The sequence below is a fragment of the Nothobranchius furzeri genome, chromosome 2 (assembly GCF_043380555.1).
Source record: "Nothobranchius furzeri strain GRZ-AD chromosome 2, NfurGRZ-RIMD1, whole genome shotgun sequence".
Taxonomy (NCBI): domain Eukaryota; kingdom Metazoa; phylum Chordata; class Actinopteri; order Cyprinodontiformes; family Nothobranchiidae; genus Nothobranchius; species Nothobranchius furzeri.
Window position 1 is genome coordinate 64,798,193 of NC_091742.1, and position 22,592 is coordinate 64,820,784.

Here is a 22,592-nt window from a genome sequence, read left to right on the forward strand (position 1 = left end):
CGACCCGGAGATAGGTGTGGCACCTTCTACGGGGCGGAACTTTAGTCAGTCTGTAAATACTCTGGTTAAACCGGGTTTTTCTGATTGGAACAAAGTATTCTTGGCTTCAGTTTTCAGGACAGGCCATGTTCCTAAAGCTAGCGACATGTCTGTATCTGATTCTACACATGGCTAGGTTTGCTTTGACACCCGTGACATGACCATCCTTGGAAAACTCCTTTTCAGAACCTCTAGGTCCAACACCTCCAGATCGTTGGACATCTGCACACCTGCTCTTTCAGCACGATCCTGGTGACAATGTGCATCTTCTTGGTAATAGGGCTTTTAAGAGCTTAAGAACTGTTGTTTGTTATGCTTCTCCTGTCTCACAGACACGGCATAAGTTTGAGAAACAAAAGGGGGGTGGGGAGCCTCCTCCTGCTTTGCGAGCATCATTTTCGCATCTCCAGTTCGCTACTATTTCTGATCACAACAAAGTCACCTCCGTTAAGCTGCAACACAACATTGAGCAGGTAAAATCAGGTTCTGATCTAACAGCTAAACCATCAGCTTCACTCCAGTTCCAAACGGGACCCGCAGGTAAATTCAAACAAGTTTCCCTGTGGGTTCGTAACACCAGATACAAACCGCATGATGACCAAATCTATTATGACACGGCTCCCACAGATAAATTCAAACTCGTTTCTCTGTGGGTTCGCAACACCAGATTCAAATCGCTTACTGACCAAATCGATTCTGACCGGATTATTTTCCACTAGTGGGTGGAACATTACAAATTCAATCTTTGTTGGATGAATTTTTAACAAATGTGATATTCTTTGAGTTTTTTTTCAGGTTACCTGCCTCCAGCCAGGGTCCTGTTGCTAACTCACATTTTAAGGACTACTAACCTACTGATTTACATTTTTAGAGCTGATTTACACCTCTATTTTTTATTAGTACTTTGTGTAGAGTGATTATTTTTGATTGCAGATTTTAACTTGTTAAAAAGAAATTTCCTTAAAGGGCTACAAGCCAATTTGCCCTTCATTGTCATTTTTTTTAATACAAGCCTTTAATAAGTGCTGCCTAATGATTTTCACATATCAGTTAGGATTTTATTTCTTTTATTTGTGTTTTCTCTGCATCATATTTTCACATGACACGTAGAACAGGGTGCAGAACATTTCTTCTTTAGATAATTCACAAAATGCCTTCACATTTTCTCAGAGGTACCCATAGATAGGTTTTTGATCATTTCTTTGATTTGCATCAAGCGCGATCTATCGTATGGGCTGTCTCACTGTGTCTCCTTCTCCGAGCTCGTCCGGCCTTCGATGTCTGCTTCCATTCCATGGGGGGTCTCCGCCATCTGAGGGCCGTCTTCACCTTCCTCCACCTGGGTTCCTGTCGCATGGGGCTTCGGTCGTGGTTCGAGAGGAGTCGAGGTCGTCACTGGACTTCGCCTGGACTACGCCCGAGGGTTACATCACCTGCCGGCTCCGTGTGGACACACGGGCTACCTTATCCTTTGAACATACCTTTGGATTATTGCTGATGAAAATTAACTGCTATTGACATAGCTCTGCTTTCAAGATTTCCTAAGTGGATTACTTTACAATGATTTGCAACAGTTTTGGTCTTAATCATCTGATCAGGATATACTCCTTTCTACACGAGACCTGTGGAGACGCTTCATCGCTCCTGCCTTCATCTGGAACATGCATGTCTACCTTCATGAGTTCATCACGTTAATGAGGTCACGACATCAGGTGGTTTGTGCCTGACCACCATGTCGTCGCGAAACGGGGGAGTTGTAACGTGAGGAAATATGGGTTTTCTGTCACAAAGGTGGTGTTGGACTCAGCTGGGTCAAAGCTGGGTCGCTGAGAACTTTCACCCACAGATTAAGACCTGAACGCCAGCGAGTCTGGCAGGAAACCATAACATCTGAACACCTGCAGTCTACCAGAAGATGTGTTCCCAGGAAATGTAGTCATAACAAGTCTTAAAACTTTCTTTTCTCTATTTTAATGTTAAAGAATAATCATTATCATTTTGCTCATTATAAATGTGTCTAATCAGATGAATGATTCTTATGCTTTGGGTAATTATAATGGATTAATGAATCCATACTTAATTAAATAATGTTTGAGGATGTTTGTTAACCTTCACACACACTCAAGCACACACACACTCAAACACACCCACACACAGATTCTCACAGTAAACTCCAAAACACATTCGCTGACGCACACGTTTGCTTTGACAAGAGAAAGGTTTTTGGTAAGTTTCAGTTATGATTCAGTGCGTGCTTGACAACGAAAGAGAGAGGACCTGAAGAAACCGAAGGGGGGACAGAGCCGGTCGGCTTGTTTCCCCCCCCCCCCCCCCCCCTCACGCTGTTCCTGTCAGCCAGACAGAATAGCTGAATCGCAACTTCTAACGCAGACTCAAACCGAGTCTTTTGATTTCTGAGTGAACTAAACTTAACAAAATGCATCGACAAAACGCTTTACCATCAATGTGTACCGAGGGCAACTCTGGACCGGTTCGTGGTGCATCTTTGTCTTCTTTGCCAGCCAAGGTGCCCTGGATGAAACATCATCCTAAGGTGACGTCCCGGGTCCAACAGGGAGTCCGATTTTCGGTGAGGCAGAACACGACAGATAGCGTTTTGATGCATCTTTTCCAACTAAACCTAAGTTTATTCAAACCATCACTTTTCACTCAGACACCTGTTTCTTCCTGAAGCAAAATCAGATGTACACCTGCACTCAGCTCACCTCATATTCAATCTTCACACACTCATCACAAGGTCTATTTGAGCAAGAACAGCATATCAACTGTTAAAGATTGTCCCACAAAGTTGCCAATGTTGATTGTTATTTCCTGTTTGTCAATTTCAAAATCATTAGTTTAATTTGAAGAATTAAAACTTTTAATTGTCAAACTTGTTTCTTCATTGAACTGAAACACAGACCCACGGATATTATCGACAGTTTATCGATGAAAACAACCTTTGAGTCTTCTTAAAACTATACAATTTGGTTATTAATTTAATAAAATTAATATCACAAATTAAAATGAAGAATGGTTCCTCTTTTATAAAAGAGCATAAACCACAACGCTACAACTCCGTTTACCTCAGTTAAAGCGCTGCGTTAAACCAGCCAACCGCAGTTTGGCACAGGCACACACCCCTTTTTGCAGTTGCCGGCAGGTGGGCTGTTTAGTTCTGTCTACATGGAAGTGCATTGAGATGTTTTCGCAGCGAGTCCCGGACTGCGCACCCCGCTCGTTTTGGGTTTACTGAACATGTACGTGAAATGTATACTGGCTTGGCAGCATGCCTGCGGCACTGGGGGAGAGGTGGTGTGTAGCCACGGTAAAGCGGATAGTAATCTGAGAGAGGAGAGGCGAACGGAGGGAGGTTGTAATCCAGTCTTTTGTCTGCGTACATAAGACATCCCACAGCGGAATGTGGGTCATAATAGGGTTGGATTATGCAAAATCACTTATGTAAACTCATTGTTTTTAGGTGCTACAAAAATACTCCAAATTAATCACCGTTATTTGGCTTAAAGATCTCAAGTTGGTCTAATTTCCTAGTCTGTGTTATGTGTGACATGGGGCTGCGTTCCATTTTTGTGGGTGGACGTGCCGGTTTCCGTGTTTTTGTTTAAAGTTGACGCTGAGGACTGGCATGTTAATTTCTGACAGAGTTTTGCTCTGTCTGTGTATGAGTAAAGGTTTTTGGGTCTAACCGGATCTTGTCTGATCTGGGGGGGTTGTGTCAAAGTTCTGAATGTGTGTGAGTGAAAGCCTGCAGGTCCGTTTCTGTGTGTGTGTGAGAGACATTTTGGGCCGAAGTTCTGAAGCCTGAATGTGTGTATCTCGGCCGAGATTTCTGAATGGAAGGAAGGTCCGAAAGCATGATAATGTGTGTTACTGAGGCTTGTGTGTGAAACCTGCGGATGGGTTCTGTGTTGGTCCTGATCTGTTCTGTTCTGTCTGTCTGTCTGTCTGTCTCTGTGTGTGTGTGTGTGTGTGTGTGTGTGTGTGTGTGTGTGTGTGTGTGTGTGTGTGTGTGTGTGTGTGTGTGTGTGTGTGTTTATGGGATATAGGAACAAAGGAAGAAGGGTAAGAAGTGAAGAGACAGCGAAGTGTTAGTTTATTGCGGCGGGCGATTTGGTAAGGCTGCAATCAGATATGGAAAGAGTGTGAGACATTAGAATATAGGTGAATGGAAGAAGGAAATATTGGACAGGAGAGGAAACAAAGGCAGAAAGGGAGGCAGAGGAGACAGGTGGAGAAAAGAGAGAAGGCAATAGGAAGTTATAATGAAATGTTTGAGGAAGTGATGATTAGATAAAGAACGTAGGGACAGAAATGTTTGGTTCTGAAATCTTTATTTTACATGTAATTTCTAAGATCTTTATGGTCAAAATTCTAATTAGAAATTAGCAAAAAGTTCGTGAGTGAGTGTGTGACAGACAGAAAGGAGGTGTGATGATTAGCTAAATGCTATCTGAAAAAGTCATTGCTCTTATCTGCATGATAACTCTTACTAAACTAGTAAACAAAATGACTTACGTAGATAGAATGTTAAGCAAATACAGTTAAGCAGGGATAAATACATCCATCCTCTAACTCCTTCAGCTTCACAGGCTGAAATGGATGGCCAAATATGATGGGGAAGATTCACGCGATTGCCTCAAATTAAATTAGATATTCTGGTTTACAGGCCTTTTATTATTTTTATTAAAATAAATAAATACCCTTTCTAAAAGATCATGTAGTTTGTTAGAATAAACAAATCACGTAGGTTTTAGTGTTTAGAGGCACATAACCTTATAAATAGCTTATGCCATTTTAAAATGACAGACTCTTTGCTTATAGCTCTGGTTTCGCCACACGGAAACAGATTAGCTGTGCAGCAGCTACTCTGGATCCGAAGATACCTTTTGCTCATGAACCAAGATTAAAAATACAACTTTGACTCAAGATGGTCTCTATTTCACAAATGGTAGGCTGTTCCTTTACTGGACTATATAGAAACAGCCCCAAACTAAATATTTCAGCTGATTTTATGAGACCTATTGTTTAAATTTTCTAGTCTGATAGATGTAAGCTAGTGTTACCATGCTCGGTATTATTGTTTAGATTATGCAGTTTTACTTTAGTGGGTTATGTTCTTAGGTAAATAGAATTCTACACTATGCAGTCATATAACTAAATCATGTTAAACTTGGTGTTCCTGCCGTTGACTGGTTTTACAGGAGGGTGTTTAGATCTTTTATGAACCTTAAAAACTTCCCGTTAAATGTGTCTTGTCGACCATTGATAGATTAAGTAACTGGTGTTCATTTAATAACATGATTGAATCAACACAGTGCTAGATTTTTCCTGTATGCTATTCCTATGCAAATCTTGTTTGAAATGTAAACATCAACTCAGCCCCTGCAGACCATATTTTATTTTACTCAACAGTAAGGCTGTTTTGTAACTATTTCAACATTTGAGCTATTACCATCGTTTATTTTCTGTTTGGGTTATAAGGTTTAATAAATCTGAGTAACTTCATTTTGATTAACTTAGATCCTGTAAATGTGTGAGAAGCCTACCTCCACAGGAGGGGATGGTGTAACTGATAAAGTGGTGTTTTAACCCTTTTGATTACCTTACAATTGTGTTGTAACACTCCTGTGAAAAAGTTGGAGACGGGCTGGTTCATTTAAATTAGAATGCAAATGTTTCCTAAGCAGCTAAATCAAGCTAGACTGGAAGTCTCTTGTGGCACCCTTTTGTGAAAAACCTCTTTGAAGCCTCTGTGACGTGAGTGTGTTAACTCCGCCTTAGTGTGATAGAATCTCTGATTAACTCCTTTTGAGACAAGCTAGTTTTAAAGAATTTGTATGTGTTTTGTGTTTTATTTCGTTTGTGATGATTTAGGACAGACCATATCTGACTAGTTTCATGCTAAACCAGACATCAATGTTTATTAATTTAGACAATTAGGCAGCACAACTTTTGGGTACACTGATTTCCTAAATGCAAATTGTTCCCTAGGCAAAGACAGGCTGGGAGACTCCTTGATTTGTGTCCTGCTGTGATGTGATGGTGGCAACTCGATTAACAGGTGATAAAGATCAGTGGCTGGCTGCATTGGTTCCTGCAGAAAACATCAAAGGACACGGATTGGACACAAGACGCTTTGTGCCCCATTGACCCTCAACAACCAGGAAGGTATTGTGATTGCAACACAAGATGGTTTGCTATGTCATGTCCTGCTACTCTCCGAATGCAGGAATGGCAGACTCAGGAGAAAAGTGTCGATGAAAAGACTTCAGAGGATCTGAGTTCCTTTGGGCAAGCAGCTGTGGAAGTTGAACTCATATCTAACTGAATGCAAATTGGTCTGTGTCTGTGGCATCCTACTGTGGATCTTTGAAGCTTTTGTGACTTGTAGGTGTGTTCAGAAGGAGGTGGAGACCTACAATCCAAGATGGAGGAAGCACGAAAGACATGGCTAAACTGCTGACTTGCAGTCCAAGACGGAAGTGACACAAACCACCGTCACCAGCTGAGCTAATGTTAAACCACAAACCAAGTGGATCAGTTAGCTGAAACCGGTACCAACCTGTGAGCTGATGTAAAACCACGAAACCCGCTGTGGGCCAGTCAGCTCTCTCAGGAAGTGACCTGCGTCGACACGTCAGCGGGACGACGCAAAGCTGAGAGCACAGTGTGACCGAGATATCACACCTGAACTGGAGATGAGGTGCAGAGGTCAAACACCAACTTCAGGAGGGAACCAGAACCGCAGGTCAGCCAGCGACAGAAAACTCAAAACCTGTGACACCTGTTCAGTCCTACAAGCGATCGATTGCAGCAAAGGAGGTAACGACGGATGTGGAGCAGAAGATCCACAAGTGTTTGATGACAAATGATGTGGTTACCTTAATAAAGCTAGGAACTCAAGATTATTATGTAGGTTTTGGTGTCTAGTTTATTCATTCCTAATTCCAGGTTTTAACTCTTGCTCTGGGTTTTGTTGAAAGGATAATCATTGCTCAAAGGTAGCTTTCAGGGGGATAAATTAATAAAGCTAGAAATACAGGATAATATTGGGTTTGATGTCTGGTTTAATGTTGAACTTAAATCCGATTGATTAATTGGTCATTTCAAATTCCAGGTTGGTAGGTGTGTCCTAATTTCATGATAATGTGTTTTATTGGTTTCATCTTTTCTTGCTCAAAAAGTCACATCAGGAGGGAATGTTGGGTATTTTTATAATTGTACCTTTTTGAGGCCTAAAAGATGGCCATCTGTTGCTGTTCATGAAAGGTAGAGCAAGGATGTTAATTGAGAAAACTCTGTACCTCTGTAACTTGAGAAGGTCCGCCTTCTCCCCCCACCCTTTGCTTGAATAAAACCACTGAAGACTCTGAGGACTAGGGGAGTCACCTGGCACCATAGCTCTGGAGAGCGTTATGTGTCATTTCGGTGATCTCCCCCTCATTTGGCTAATTCAGTGTAAAATGTCTTCCTTGTTGTCATGTGTGTTTATTTCATGTTCCAGGGTTATGGAGGTTAAATATTATCTACCAGATAATTGAAGAATGCAGGTATACAGAGCAGGTGAGGAGAAAGCTTTGAGGCTGGAGCAGAGTGGGGGCTGGTTGAGCCACACACATGGACATTACAAATAATCAATTTTCTCTCTCTCTCTCTTTCTTCCGGTGTGTCGTCCTTTAAGGTAATATGGGATAAAATTAAATTACCTATCAGACACAATCATACTTTGACAAATACACAAGGGATTTTTCAGAGATTTTTCAAGGTTTTTCCATCGCTTACGGCCATACCACCCTGAAAAAGTCCGATCCCGTCTGATCTCGGAAGCAATCCAGGGTTGGGCCTGGTCAGTACCTGTATGGGAGACCTCTTGGGAATACCAGGTGCTGTAAGTTTTTTCACTAATTTGTTATAAAATACAGTTTTTTTCACTTCACCACAGCTTTGAACAGCTTTGTCATTGAATAATTTTAAAGCCAGGTGTTCCACACGAACTGCACACACTTGTTGGTAATAAACCTCCTTTGATTTGTCCCTAGCAATAATGTCTCAGTGCTGGCATTTTAGAGACAAGAAATGGGGTGGCAGCTGATTGTTACTCGAAAAAAGAGCAACAGTGATGAAGACAACTGTTTAACTTAGCCTTTTACCTCCATATGCAAGAATCTAGTCTTTGCAGTGGGCGACACAATCATACTTTGACAAATACACAAGGGATTTTTCAGAGATTTTTCAAGGTTTTTCTATCGCTTACGGCCATACCACCCTGAAAAAGCCTGATCTCGGAATCAATCCAGGATTGGGCCTGGTCAGTACCTGTATGGGAGACCTCTTGGGAATACCAGGTGCTGTAAGCTTTTTCACTAATTTGTTATAAAATACAGTTTTTTTCACTTCACCACAGCTTTGAACAGCTTCGTCATTGAATAATTTTAAAGCCAGGTGTTCCACACGAACTGCACACACTTGTTGGTAATAAACCTCCTTTGATTTGTCCCTAGCAATAATGTCTCAGTGCTGGAATTTTAGAGACAAGAAATGGGGTGGGAGCCAATTGTTACTCGAAAAAAGAGCAACAGTGATGAAGACAACTGTTTAACTTAGCCTTTTACCTCCATATGCAAGAATCTAGTCTTTGCAGTGGGCGACACAATCATACTTTGACAAATACACAAGGGATTTTTCAGAGATTTTTCAAGGTTTTTCTATCGCTTACGGCCATACCACCCTGAAAAAGCCCGATCCCGTCTGATCTTGGAAGCAATCCAGGGTTGGGCCTGGTCAGTACCTGTATGGGAGACCTCTTGGGTATACCAGGTGCTGTAAGCTTTTTCACTAATTTGTTATAAAATACAGTTTTTTTTCACTTCACCACATCTTTGAACAGTTTCGTCATTGAATAATTTTAAAGCCAGGTGTTCCATACGAACTGCACACACTTGTTGGTAATAAACCTCCTTTGATTTGTCCCTAGCAATAATGTCTCAGTGCTGGCATTTTAGAGACAAGAAATGGGGTGGGAGCCAATTGTTAGAGTCTAAAGAAGAGCAACAATGATGAAGACAACTGTTTAACTTAGCCTTTTACCTCTATATGCAAGAATCTAGTCTTTGCAGTGGGCGACACAATCATACTTTGATTTGACAAATACACAAGGAATTTTTCAGAGATTTTTCAAGGTTTTTCCTTCGCTTACGGCCATACCACCCTGAAAAAGCGCGATCCCGTCTGATCTCGGAAGCAATCCAGGGTTGGGCCTGGTCAGTACCTGTATGGGAGACCTCTTGGGAATACCAGGTGCTGTAAGCTTTTTCACTAATTTGTTATAAAATACAGTTTTTTTCACTTCAACACATCTTTGAACAGCTTCGTCATTGAATAATTTTAAAGCCAGGTGTTCCACACGAACTGCACACACTTGTTGGTAATAAACCTCCTTTGATTTGTCCCTAGCAATAATGTCTCAGTGCTGGCATTTTAGAGACAAGAAATGGGGTGGCAGCTGATTGTTACTCGAAAAAAGAGCAACAGTGATGAAGACAACTGTTTAACTTAGCCTTTTACCTCCATATGCAAGAATCTAGTCTTTGCAGTGGGCGACACAATCATACTTTGACAAATACACAAGGGATTTTTCAGAGATTTTTCAAGGTTTTTCTATCGCTTACGGCCATACCACCCTGAAAAAGCCTGATCTCGGAATCAATCCAGGATTGGGCCTGGTCAGTACCTGTATGGGAGACCTCTTGGGAATATCAGGTGCTGTAAGCTTTTTCACTAATTTGTTATAAAATACAGTATTTTTCACTTCACCAACTCTTTGAACAGCTTCGTCATTGAATAATTTTAAAGCCAGGTGTTCCACACGAACTGCACAAACTTGTTGGTAATAAACCTCCTTTTATTTGTCCCTAGCAATAATGTCTCAGTGCTGGCATTTTAGAGACAAGAAATCGGGTGGGAGCCAATTGTTAGAGTCTAAAGAAGAGCAACAATGATGAAGACAACTGTTTAACTTAGCCTTTTACCTCTATATGCAAGAATCTAGTCTTTGCAGTGGGCGACACAATCATACTTTGACAAATACACAAGGGATTTTTCAGAGATTTTTCAAGGTTTTTCCATCGCTTACGGCCATACCACCCTGAAAAAGCCCAATCCCGTCTCATCTCGAAAGCAATCCAGGGTTGGGCCTGGTCAGTACCTGTATGGAAGACCTCTTGGGAATACCAGGTGCTGTAAGCTTTTTCACTAATTTGTTATAAAATACATTTTTTTTCACTTCACCACAGCTTTGAACAGCTTCGTCATTGAATAATATTAAAGCCAGGTGTTCCACACTAACTGCACACACTTGTTGGTAATAAACCTCCTTTGATTTGTCCCTAGCAATAATGTCTCAGTGCTGGCATTTTAGATACAAGAAATGGGGTGGGAGCCAATTGTTAGAGTCTAAAGAAGAGCAACAATGATGAAGACAACTGTTTAACTTAGCCTTTTACCTCTATATGCAAGAATCTAGTCTTTGCAGTGGGCGACACAATCATACTTTGACAAATACACAAGGGATTTTTCAGAGATTTTTCAAGGTTTTTCCTGCGCTTACAGCCATTCCACCCTGAAAAAGCCCAATCCCGTCTGAACTCTGAAGCAATCCAGCGTTGGGCCTGGTCAGTACCTGTATGGGAGACCTCTTGGGAATACCAGGTGCTGTAAGCTTTTTCACTAATTTGTTATAAAATACAGTTTTTTTTCACTTCACCACATCTTTGAACAGTTTCGTCATTGAATAATTTTAAAGCCAGGTGTTCCATACGAACTGCACACACTTGTTGGTAATAAACCTCCTTTGATTTGTCCCTAGCAATAATGTCTCAGTGCTGGCATTTTAGAGACAAGAAATGGAGTGGGAGCCAATTGTTAGAGTCTAAAGAAGAGCAACAATGATGAAGACAACTGTTTAACTTAGCCTTTTACCTCTATATGCAAGAATCTAGTCTTTGCAGTGGGCGACACAATCATACTTTGATTTGACAAATACACAAGGAATTTTTCAGAGATTTTTCAAGGTTTTTCCTTCGCTTACGGCCATACCACCCTGAAAAAGCGCGATCCCGTCTGATCTCGGAAGCAATCCAGGGTTGGGCCTGGTCAGTACCTGTATGGGAGACCTCTTGGGAATACCAGGTGCTGTAAGCTTTTTCACTAATTTGTTATAAAATACAGTTTTTTTCACTTCAACACATCTTTGAACAGCTTCGTCATTGAATAATTTTAAAGCCAGGTGTTCCACACGAACTGCACACACTTGTTGGTAATAAACCTCCTTTGATTTGTCCCTAGCAATAATGTCTCAGTGCTGGCATTTTAGAGACAAGAAATGGGGTGGCAGCTAATTCTTACTCGAAAAAAGAGCAACAGTGATGAAGACAACTGTTTAACTTAGCCTTTTACCTCCATATGCAAGAATCTAGTCTTTGCAGTGGGCGACACAATCATACTTTGACAAATACACAAGGGATTTTTCAGAGATTTTCAAGGTTTTTCTATCGCTTACGGCCATACCACCCTGAAAAAGCCTGATCTCGGAAGCAATCCAGGATTGGGCCTGGTCAGTACCTGTATGGGAGACCTCTTGGGAATATCAGGTGCTGTAAGCTTTTTCACTAATTTGTTATAAAATACAGTTTTTTTTCACTTCACCACCTCTTTGAACAGCTTCGTCATTGAATAATTTTAAAGCCAGGTGTTCCACACGAACTGCACAAACTTGTTGGTAATAAACCTCCTTTTATTTGTCCCTAGCAATAATGTCTCAGTGCTGGCATTTTAGAGACAAGAAATCGGGTGGGAGCCAATTGTTAGAGTCTAAAGAAGAGCAACAATGATGAAGACAACTGTTTAACTTAGCCTTTTACCTCTATATGCAAGAATCTAGTCTTTGCAGTGGGCGACACAATCATACTTTGACAAATACATAAGGGATTTTTCAGAGATTTTTCAAGGTTTTTCCATCGCTTACGGCCATACCACCCTGAAAAAGCCCAATCCCGTCTCATCTTGGAAGCAATCCAGGGTTGGGCCTGGTCAGTACCTGTATGGAAGACCTCTTGGGAATACCAGGTGCTGTAAGCTTTTTCACTAATTTGTTATAAAATACAGTTTTTTTCACTTCACCACAGCTTTGAACAGCTTCGTCATTGAATAATATTAAAGCCAGGTGTTCCACACTAACTGCACACACTTGTTGGTAATAAACCTCCTTTGATTTGTCCCTAGCAATAATGTCTCAGTGCTGGCATTTTAGATACAAGAAATGGGGTGGGAGCCAATTGTTAGAGTCTAAAGAAGAGCAACAATGATGAAGACAACTGTTTAACTTAGCCTTTTACCTCTATATGCAAGAATCTAGTCTTTGCAGTGGGCGACACAATCATGCCTTGACAAATACACAAGGGATTTTTCAGAGATTTTTAAAGGTTTTTCCTGCGCTTACAGCCATTCCACCCTGAAAAAGCCCAGTCCCGTCTGAACTCTGAAGCAATCCATGGTTGGGCCTGGTCAGTACCTGTATGGGAGACCTCTTGGGAATACCAGGTGCTGTAAGCTTTTTCACTAATTTGTTATAAAATACAGTTTTTTTCACTTCACCACATCTTTGAACAGTTTCGTCATTGAATAATTTTAAAGCCAGGTGTTCCACACGAACTGCACACACTTGTTGGTAATAAACCTCCTTTGATTTGTCCCTAGCAATAATGTCTCAGTGCTGGCATTTTAGAGACAAGAAATGGGGTGGGAGCCAATTGTTACTCTAAAAAAGAGCAACAGTGATGAAGACAACTGTTTAACTTAGCCTTTTACCTCCATATGCAAGAATCTAGTCTTTGCAGTGGGCGACACAATCATACTTTGACAAATACACAAGGGTATTTTCAGAGATTTTCCAAGGTTTTTCCATCGCTTACAGCCATACCACCCTGAAAAAGCCCATTCCCGTCTGATCTCGGAATCAATCCAGGGTTGGGCCTGGTCAGTACCTGTATGGGAGACCTCTTGGGAATACCAGGTGCTGTAAGCTTTTTCACTAATTTGTTATAAAATACAGTTTTTTTCACTTCACCACAGCTTTGAACAGCTTCGTCATTGAATAATTTTAAAGCCAGGTGTTCCACACAAACTTCACACACTTGTTGGTAATAAACCTCCTTTGATTTGTCCCTAGCAATAATGTCTCAGTGCTGGCATTTTAGAGACAAGAAATGGGGTGGGAGCCAATTGTTAGAGTCTAAAGAAGAGCAACAATGATTAAGACAACTGTTTAACTTAGCCTTTTACCTCTATATGCAAGAATCTAGTCATTGCAGTGGGCGACACATTCATACCTTGACAAATACACAAGGGATTTTGCAGAGATTTTTCAAGGTTTTTCCTTTGTTTATGGCCAAGCCACCCTGAAAAAACACGATTCCGTCTGATCTCTGAAGCTATCCAGGGTTGAGCCTGGTCAGTACCTGTATGGGAGACCTCTTGGGAATACCAGGTGCTGTAAGCTTTTTCACTAATTTGTTATAAAATACAGTTTTTTTCACTTCACCACAGCTTTGAACAGCTTCGTCATTGAATAATTTTAAAGCCAGGTGTTCCACACGAACTGCACACACTTGTTGGTAATAAACCTCCTTTGATTTGTCCCTAGCAATAATGTCTCAGTGCTGGAATTTTAGAGACAAGAAATGGGGTGGGAGCCGATTGTTACTCGAAAAAAGAGCAACAGTGATGAAGACAACTGTTTAACTTAGCCTTTTACCTCCATATGCAAGAATCTAGTCTTTGCAGTGGGCGACACAATCATACTTTGATTTGACAAATACACAAGGAATTTTTCAGAGATTTTTCAAGGTTTTTCCTTTGTTTATGGCCAAGCCACCCTGAAAAAACACGATTCCGTCTGATCTCTGAAGCTATCCAGGGTTGAGCCTGGTCAGTACCTGTATGGGAGACCTCTTGGGAATACCAGGTGCTGTAAGCTTTTTCACTAATTTGTTATAAAATACAGTTTTTTTCACTTCACCACATCTTTGAACAGCTTCTTCATTGAATAATTTTAAAGCCAGGTTTTCCACCCGAACTGCCCACACTTGTTGGTAATAAACCTCCTTTGATTTGTCCCTAGCAATAATGTCTCAGTGCTGGCATTTTAGAGACAAGAAATGGGGTGGGAGCCGATTGTTACTCTAAAAAATAGCAACAGTGATGAAGACAACTGTTTAACTTAGCCTTTTACCTCCATATGCAAGAATCTAGACTTTGCAGTGGGCGACACAATCATACTCTGACAAATACACAAGGGATTTTTCAGAGATTTTTCAAGGTTTTTCCTTCGCTTACAGCCATACCACCCTGAAAAAGCCCGATCCCATCTGATCTCGGAAGCAATCCAGGGTTGAGCCTGGTCAGTCCCTGTATGGGAGACCTCTTGGGAATACCAGGTGCTGTAAGCTTTTTCACTAATTTGTTATAAAATACAGTTTTTTTCACTTCACCACAGCTTTGAACAGCTTTGTCATTCAATAATTTTAAAGCCAGGTGTTCCACACGAACTGCACACACTTGTTGGTAATAAACCTCCTTTGATTTGTCCCTAGCAATAATGTCTCAGTGCTGGCATTTTAGAGACAAGAAATGGGGTGGGAGCCGATTGTTACTCGAAAAAAGAGCAACAGTGATGAAGACAACTGTTTAACTTAGCCTTTTACCTCCATATGCAAGAATCTAGTCTTTGCAGTGGGCGACACAATCATACCTTGACAAATACACAAGGGAATTTTCAGAGATTTTTCAAGGTGTGTCCTTCGCTTACGGCCATACCACCCTGAAAAAGCCCAATCCTGTCTGATCTCGGAAGCAATCCAGGGTTGGGCCTGGTCAGTGCCTGTATGGGAGACCTCTTGGGAATACCAGGCGCTGTAAGCTTTTTCACTAATTTGTTATAAAATACAGTTTTTTTCACTTCACCACATCTTTGAACAGCTTCGTCATTGAATAATTTTAAAGGCAGGTGTTCCACACGAACTGCACACACTTGTTGGTAATAAACCTCCTTTGATTTGTCCCTAGCAATAATGTCTCAGTGCTGGCATTTTAGAGACAAGAAATGGGGTGGCAGCTGATTGTTACTCGAAAAAAGAGCAACAGTGATGAAGACAACTGTTTAACTTTGCCTTTTACCTCCATATGCAAGAATCTAGTCTTTGCAGTGGGCGACACAATCATACTTTGACAAATACACAAGGGATTTTTCAGAGATTTTTCAAGGTTTTTCTATCGCTTACGGCCATACCACCCTGAAAAAGCCCGATCTCGGAATCATTCCAGGATTGGGCCTGGTCAGTACCTGCATGGGAGACCTCTTGGGAATACCAGGTGTTGTAAGCTTTTTCACTAATTTGTTATAAAATACAGTTTTTTTTTCACTTCACCACATCTTTGAACAGTTTCGTCTTTGAATCATTTTAAAGCCAGGTGTTCCACACAAACTGCACACACTTGTTGGTAATAAACCTCCTTTGATTTGTCCCTAGCAATAATGTCTCAGTGCTGGCATTTTAGAGACAAGAAATGGGGTGGGAGCCGATTATTACTCGAAAAAAGAGCAACAGTGATGAAGACAACTGTTTAACTTAGCCTTTTACCTCCATATGCAAGAATCTAGTCTTTGCAGTGGGCGACACAATCATACTTTGACAAATACACAAGGGATTTTTCAGAGATTTTTAAAGGTTTTTCTATCGCTTACGGCCATACCACCCTGAAAAAGCCCGATCTCGGAATCAATCCAGGGTTGGTCCTGGTCAGTACCTGCATGGGAGACCTCTTGGGAATACCAGGTGTTGTAAGCTTTTTCACTAATTTGTTATAAAATACAGTTTTTTTTTTCACTTCACCACATCTTTGAACAGTTTCGTCTTTGAATAATTTTAAAGCCAGGTGTTCCACACTAACTGCACACACTTCTTGGTAATAAACCTCCTTTGATTTGTCCCTAGCAATAATGTCTCAGTGCTGGCATTTTAGAGACAAGAAATGGGGTGGGAGCCAATTGTTACTCTAAAAAAGAGCAACAGTGATGAAGACAACTGTTTAACTTAGCCTTTTACCTCCATATGCAAGAATATAGTCTTTGCAGTGGGCGACACAATCATACTTTGACAAATACACAAGGGTATTTTCAGAGATTTTCCAAGGTTTTTCCATCGCTTACAGCCATACCACCCTGAAAAAGCCCATTCCCGTCTGATCTCGGAATCAATCCAGGGTTGGGCCTGGTCAGTACCTCTATGGGAGACCTCTTGGGAATACCAGGTGCTGTAAGCTTTTTCACTAATTTGTTATAAAATACAGTTTTTTTCACTTCACCACAGCTTTGAACAGCTTCGTCATTGAATAATTTTAAAGCCAGGTGTTCCACACAAACTTCACACACTTGTTGGTAATAAACCTCCTTTGATTTGTCCCTAGCAATAATGTCTCAGTGCTGGCATTTTAGAGACAAGAAATGGGGTGGGAGCCAATTTTTAGAGTCTAAAGAAGAGCAACAATGATTAAGACAACTGTTTAACTTAGCCTTTTACCTCTATATAAAAGAATCTAGTCATTGCAGTGGGCGACACATTCATACCTTGACAAATACACAAGGGATTTTGCAGAGATTTTTCAAGGTTTTTCCTTTGTTTATGGCCAAGCCACCCTGAAAAAACACGATTCCGTCTGATCTCTGAAGCTATCCAGGGTTGAGCCTGGTCAGTACCTGTATGGGAGACCTCTTGGGAATACCAGGTGCTGTAAGCTTTTTCACTAATTTGTTATAAAATACAGTTTTTTTCACTTCAGCACATCTTTGATCAGCTTCGTCATTGAATAATTTTAAAGCCAGGTTTTCCACCCGAACTGCACACACTTGTTGGTAATAAACCTCCTTTGATTTGTCCCTAGCAATAATGTCTCAGTGCTGGCATTTTAGAGACAAGAAATGGGGTGGGAGCCGATTGTTACTCTAAAAAAGAGCAACAGTGATGAAGACAACTGTTTAACTTAGCCTTTTACCTCCATATGCAAGAATCTAGACTTTGCAGTGGGCGACACAATCATACTCTGACAAATACACAAGGGATTTTTCAGAGATTTTTCAAGGTTTTTCCTTCGCTTACAGCCATACCACCCTGAAAAAGCCCGATCCCATCTGATCTCGGAAGCAATCCAGGGTTGAGCCTGGTCAGTCCCTGTATGGGAGACCTCTTGGGAATACCAGGTGCTGTAAGCTTTTTCACTAATTTGTTATAAAATAGAGTTTTTTTCACTTCACCACAGCTTTGAACAGCTTTGTCATTCAATAATTTTAAAGCCAGGTGTTCCACACGAACTGCACACACTTGTTGGTAATAAACCTCCTTTGATTTGTCCCTAGCAATAATGTCTCAGTGCTGGCATTTTAGAGACAAGAAATGGGGTGGGAGCCGATTGTTACTCGAAAAAAGAGCAACAGTGATGAAGACAACTGTTTAACTTAGCCTTTTACCTCCATATGCAAGAATCTAGTCTTTGCAGTGGGCGACACAATCATACCTTGACAAATACACAAGGGATTTTTCAGAGATGTTTCAAGGCTTTTCCTTTGCTTACATCCATACCACCCTGAAAAAGCCCGATCCCGTCTGTTCTCGGAAGCAATCCAGGGTTGGGCCTGGTCAGTACCTGTATGGGAGACCTCTTGGGAATACCAGGTGCTGTAAGCATTTTCACTAATTTGTTATAAAATACAGTTTTTTTCACTTCACCACAGCTTTGAACAGCTTCGTCATTGAATAATTTTAAAGCCAGGTGTTCCACACGAACTGCACACACTTGTTGGTAATAAACCTCCTTTGATTTGTCCCTAGCAATAATGTCTCAGTGCTGGCATTTTAGAGACAAGAAATGGGGTGGGAGCCGATTGTTACTCGAAAAAAGAGCAACAGTGATGAAGGCAACTGTTTAACTTAGCCTTTTACCTCCATATGCAAGAATCTAGTCTTTGCAGTGGGCGACACAATCATACCTTGACAAATACACAAGGGATTTTTCAGAGATTTTTCAAGGTTTTTCCATCGCTTTCGGCCATACCACCTTGAAAAAGCCCAATCCTGTCTGATCTCTGAAGCAATCCAGGGTTGGGCCTGGTCAGTACCTGTATGGGAGACCTCTTGGGAATACCAGGTGCTGTAAGCTTTTTCACTAATTTGTTATAAAATACAGTTTTTTTCACTTAAACCACAGCTTTGAACAGCTTCGTCATTGAATAATTTTAAAGCCAGGTGTTCCACACGAACTGCACACACTTGTTGAAATAAACCTCCTTTGATGTGTCCCTAGCAATAATGTCTCAGTGCTGGCATTTTAGAGACAAGAAATGGGGTGGAAGCCAATTGTTAGAGTCTAAAGAAGAGCAACAATGATGAAGACAACTGTTTAACTTAGCCTTTTACCTCTATATGCAAGAATCTAGTCTTTGCAGTGGGCGACACAATCATGCCTTGACAAATACACAAGGGATTTTTCAGAGATTTTTCAAGGATTTTCCTGCGCTTACAGCCATACCACCCTGAAAAAGCCCAATCCCGTCTGAACTCTAAAGCAATTCCAGGGTTGGGCCTGGTCAGTACCTGTATGGGAGAACTCTTGGGAATACCAGGTGCTGTAAGCTTTTTCACTAATTTGTTATAAAATACAGTTTTTTTCACTTCACCACAGCTTTGAACAGCTTCGTCATTGAATAATTTTAAAGCCAGGTGTTCCACAAGAACTGCACACACTTGTTGGAAATAAACCTCCTTTGATGTGTCCCTATCAATAATGTCTCAGTGCTGGCATTTTAGAGACAAGAAATGGGGTGGGAGCCAATTGTTAGAGTCTAAAGAAGAGCAACAATGATGAAGACAACTGTTTAACTTAGCCTTTTACCTCTATATGCAAGAATCTAGTCTTTGCAGTGGGCGACACAATCATACCTTGACAAATACACAAGCGATTTTTCAGAGATTTTTCAAGGTTTTTCCATTGCTTACAGCCATACCACCCTGAAAAAGCCCGATCCCGTCTGGTCTCGGAATCAATCCAGGGTTGGGCCTGGTCAGTACCTGTGTGGGAGACCTCTTGGGAATACCAGGTGCTGTAAGCATTTTCACTAATTTGTTATAAAATACAGTTTTTTTCACTTCACCACATCTTTGAACAGCTTCGTCATCGAATAATTTTAAAGGCAGCTGTTCCACACGAACTGCACACACTTGTTGGTAATAAAGCTCCTTTGATTTGTCCCTAGCAATAATGTCTCAGTGCTGGCAATTTAGAGACATGAAATGGGGTGGGAGCCGATTGTTACTCGAAAAAAGAGCAACAGTGATGAAGACAACTGTTTATTTTAGCCTTTTACCTCCATATGCAAGAATCTAGTCTTTGCAGTGGGCGACACAATCATACCTTGACAAATACACAAGGGAATTTTCAGAGATTTTTCAAGGTGTGTCCTTCGCTTACGGCCATACCACCCTGAAAAAGCCCTATCCCGTCTGATCTCGGAAGCAATCCAGGGTTGGGCCTGGTCAGTACCTGTTTGGGAGACCTCTTGTATGGCAAGCCAAATGAGCATTTATTCTGATATCAGGATATCAGCCAGAATTGTCATGAACATGTAAGCCATTTCTGTCCACTAGTTAACTAGTTAGACATGTTTGTGTCAACTAGTTAAATATCGAGGGTGAAAATGTGCCCACTAGTTAACTAGTGACAGCAGAAATGCGCACTAGTTAACTAGTGAACACATTTAGGCTTCAGTAGTTAACTAGTTGACACAAAAACTGCTCACTAGTTAACTAGTAAAAGCAGAAATGCATACCAGTCGGCTACTTGAAGGTATTTGTCTCACTAGTTAACTAGTGACGGTCAAAATGTGCACACTAGTTAACTTGTGGTAGACATAAATGCGCACTAGTTAACTAGTGAACATATTTTGGCTTCACTAGTTAACTAGTTGACACATAAATGGCTCACTAGTTAACTAGTAAAGACCAAAATGCATACCAGTCAGCTAGTTGAAGGTTTTTGTGTCTCACTAGTTAACTAGTGATGGCCAAAATGTGCACACTAGTTAACTTGTGGTAGACATAAATGTGCACTAGTTAACTAGTGAACACATTTTCGCTTCACTAGTTAACTAGTTGTCACATAAATGGCTCACTAGTTAACTAGTAAAGGCCAAAGTGCATACCAGTCAGCTAGTTGAAGGTTTTTTGTGTCTCACTAGTTAACTATTGATGGCCAAAATGTGCACACTAGTTAACTAGTGAAGGCTTAACTCCTAACTAGTTAACTAGTTGGAGTAGGTCAGTGCCACTAGTTAACTAGTGAACCATTAATGGCTCACTAGCTAGCTAGTTGATGGCAGCAGGCTCACTAGTTACCTAGTTGATGCATCCATTGTCCAAACTAGTTAACTAGTGAGGACATAAATGTATACTGGTAAACTAGTTCAAGTCTACATTCACACTAGCTAGCTAGTTGCGCAGAATTCTAATTAGGAGGCGGAGAATTTCTCAAATTAAGACTCTCTATTGGCTCCCTGTGTCAAAATAAAATATGACAACCAATCACAGTGCGGAATTTCGTAAAATCCCACCCCAAACATTTGCATGCGGCACACAAGTTAACATGCTTGCCAGAGGAACCTCAGCTAGTGAACTAGTAGTGGCTTCAGTGTGACACTTACATGTAAACTTGTGAAGGCAGAACTGCTCACTAGTTAACTAGAGAGGGTACAAATGTCCACTAGTTAACTAGTGAGGTGCAAAATAAGTGTCACTAGTTCACTAGTGGGCCCCAAATCGCCCACAAGTTAACTAGTAAGGTGCGGATATGCTCACTAGTTAACTAGTGAGGTGCAGATTTGCTCACTAGTTAACTAGTGCGCCCTAAAGCGCCCACTAGTTAACTAGTAAGGTGCAAAAAAGCATCACTAGTTAACTAGTAAGGTGCAGATATGCTCACTAGTTAACTAGTGGGCCCCAAAATGTCAACAAGTTAACTAGTAGGGTGCGGATTTGCTCACTAGTTAACTAGTGAGGCACAGATATGCTCACTAGTTAACTAGTGATGTGCGGATTTGCTCACTAGTTAACTAGTGAGGTGCAGATTTGCTCACTAGTTAACTAGTGTGCCCTAAAGCGCCCACTAGTTAACTAGTAAGGTGCAAAAAAGCATCACTAGTTAACTTGTAAAGTGCAGATATGCTCACTAGTTAACTAGTGGGCCCCAAAACGCCAACTAGTTAACTAGTAGGGTGCAGATTTGCTCACTAGTTAACTAGTGAGGCACAGATATGCTCACTAGTTAACTAGTGAAGTGCGGATTTGCTTACTAGCTAACTAGTGAGGCGCGGATTTGCTCACTAGTTAACTAGTGAAGTGCGGATTTGCTCACTAGTTAACTAGTGAGGTGCGGATTTGCTCACTAGTTAACTAGTGAGGTGCGGATTTGCTCACTAGTTAACTAGTGAGGTGCGGATTTGCTCACTAGTTAACTAGTGAGGTGCAGATATGCTCACTAGTTAACTAGTGAGGTGCAGATATGCTCACTAGTTAACTAGTGCGCACAAGACGCACACTAGTTGCTGTTTTTGGAGCAATCTAGTTTACTTGTTATGTAAAAATGTGTTCTTACTAGTTAACTAGTGACAAATTTACCTTCACTAGTTAACTAGTTGACATATTTGGCCTTTCTAGTTCACTTGTAATGGGACAGGAAGCACTCACTAGTTAACTAGTGAGCATATCTGCATTATAATTTTTTCTCACTAGCTTATAGAGGGCAAACTGAGCCTTACATGTTAAGTAGTGAACACAAAACACTGTCACTAGTTAACTAGCTGCAGAAAAATGCCCCTAAAACTAGTAAATTTGTGGAATTTGAATAAATACACACTTGGCTGGCATTCTGTGTAACATGTTAACTAGTTCGACCGCTGTACTGCTCACTAGTTAGCTAGTGAGCAAATCCGGCCTTTACATGCAAATGAAGAAATGCAGAACAGCAATGTGATTGGTCCATTTAGGACTGAGAAACAGAGAAAGTATGGCGGACTCTGTTCAGGCTGTTCTAAGAGAAAATTTGATAAAACTAAGATCGTTTGAGCACATAAATATGTTTTGACGATATTTGTAGCGAGAAAGTTGTGGTGTATTGCTGTAATCTTTGTTCAGTTAACGTGTGCAGTCTTTAGTTTTCAGTTATTAGTCTGAAAAAGCCTGGAGGCGGAAGGCAGCGGCAGACAGCATGTCTGTTTCTGTTGACAGGAAAGTGCAGAAACTCCGCAGAAATCTCCGTCAGATATATTGTTTCACATTTGTACGGAAGCGACAAGTTTATAATAATAAAAAAGGCTCGATTTGACATACGTTGCTGTAAAGCCTGCCAGCACTCATTGTGTTTTAAAGACATAA

General features: G+C 41.0%; 1 non-coding gene and 23 pseudogenes across 1 annotated transcript; all 24 read left to right on the plus strand.

Moving 5' to 3' along the window:
- Positions 1-7,836: 7,836 nt before the first annotated feature.
- LOC139066927 (5S ribosomal RNA) lies at positions 7,837-7,955 on the plus strand (annotated as a pseudogene).
- A 353-nt stretch (positions 7,956-8,308) lies between these two features.
- LOC129158091 (5S ribosomal RNA) lies at positions 8,309-8,417 on the plus strand (annotated as a pseudogene).
- A 353-nt stretch (positions 8,418-8,770) lies between these two features.
- On the plus strand, positions 8,771-8,889 carry LOC129158541 (5S ribosomal RNA; annotated as a pseudogene).
- A 361-nt stretch (positions 8,890-9,250) lies between these two features.
- On the plus strand, positions 9,251-9,369 carry LOC129158154 (5S ribosomal RNA; annotated as a pseudogene).
- Positions 9,370-9,722: 353 nt separating this feature from the next.
- On the plus strand, positions 9,723-9,831 carry LOC129158473 (5S ribosomal RNA; annotated as a pseudogene).
- Positions 9,832-10,186: 355 nt separating this feature from the next.
- On the plus strand, positions 10,187-10,305 carry LOC129158155 (5S ribosomal RNA; annotated as a pseudogene).
- Positions 10,306-10,660: 355 nt separating this feature from the next.
- Positions 10,661-10,779, plus strand: LOC129158190 (5S ribosomal RNA; annotated as a pseudogene).
- A 361-nt stretch (positions 10,780-11,140) lies between these two features.
- Positions 11,141-11,259, plus strand: LOC129158084 (5S ribosomal RNA; annotated as a pseudogene).
- Positions 11,260-11,611: 352 nt separating this feature from the next.
- LOC129158688 (5S ribosomal RNA) lies at positions 11,612-11,720 on the plus strand (annotated as a pseudogene).
- Positions 11,721-12,076: 356 nt separating this feature from the next.
- LOC129158116 (5S ribosomal RNA) lies at positions 12,077-12,195 on the plus strand (annotated as a pseudogene).
- A 355-nt stretch (positions 12,196-12,550) lies between these two features.
- Positions 12,551-12,669, plus strand: LOC129158871 (5S ribosomal RNA; annotated as a pseudogene).
- A 353-nt stretch (positions 12,670-13,022) lies between these two features.
- Positions 13,023-13,141, plus strand: LOC139067285 (5S ribosomal RNA; annotated as a pseudogene).
- A 355-nt stretch (positions 13,142-13,496) lies between these two features.
- On the plus strand, positions 13,497-13,615 carry LOC129158354 (5S ribosomal RNA; annotated as a pseudogene).
- A 358-nt stretch (positions 13,616-13,973) lies between these two features.
- Positions 13,974-14,092, plus strand: LOC129158542 (5S ribosomal RNA; annotated as a pseudogene).
- Positions 14,093-14,445: 353 nt separating this feature from the next.
- Positions 14,446-14,564, plus strand: LOC129158337 (5S ribosomal RNA; annotated as a pseudogene).
- Positions 14,565-14,917: 353 nt separating this feature from the next.
- On the plus strand, positions 14,918-15,036 carry LOC129157653 (5S ribosomal RNA; annotated as a pseudogene).
- An 817-nt stretch (positions 15,037-15,853) lies between these two features.
- Positions 15,854-15,962, plus strand: LOC129158730 (5S ribosomal RNA; annotated as a pseudogene).
- Positions 15,963-16,318: 356 nt separating this feature from the next.
- On the plus strand, positions 16,319-16,437 carry LOC129158117 (5S ribosomal RNA; annotated as a pseudogene).
- Positions 16,438-16,792: 355 nt separating this feature from the next.
- On the plus strand, positions 16,793-16,911 carry LOC129158093 (5S ribosomal RNA; annotated as a pseudogene).
- Positions 16,912-17,264: 353 nt separating this feature from the next.
- Positions 17,265-17,383, plus strand: LOC129157749 (5S ribosomal RNA; annotated as a pseudogene).
- A 353-nt stretch (positions 17,384-17,736) lies between these two features.
- On the plus strand, positions 17,737-17,855 carry LOC129158660 (5S ribosomal RNA; annotated as a pseudogene).
- A 353-nt stretch (positions 17,856-18,208) lies between these two features.
- On the plus strand, positions 18,209-18,327 carry LOC129158346 (5S ribosomal RNA; annotated as a pseudogene).
- Positions 18,328-18,682: 355 nt separating this feature from the next.
- LOC139068114 (5S ribosomal RNA) lies at positions 18,683-18,802 on the plus strand (annotated as a pseudogene).
- Positions 18,803-19,157: 355 nt separating this feature from the next.
- Positions 19,158-19,276, plus strand: LOC129158343 (5S ribosomal RNA). The gene has a single exon (XR_011519527.1). It is a non-coding gene; the product is annotated as a 5S ribosomal RNA (ribosomal RNA).
- The last annotated feature ends 3,316 nt before the right edge of the window (positions 19,277-22,592 follow it).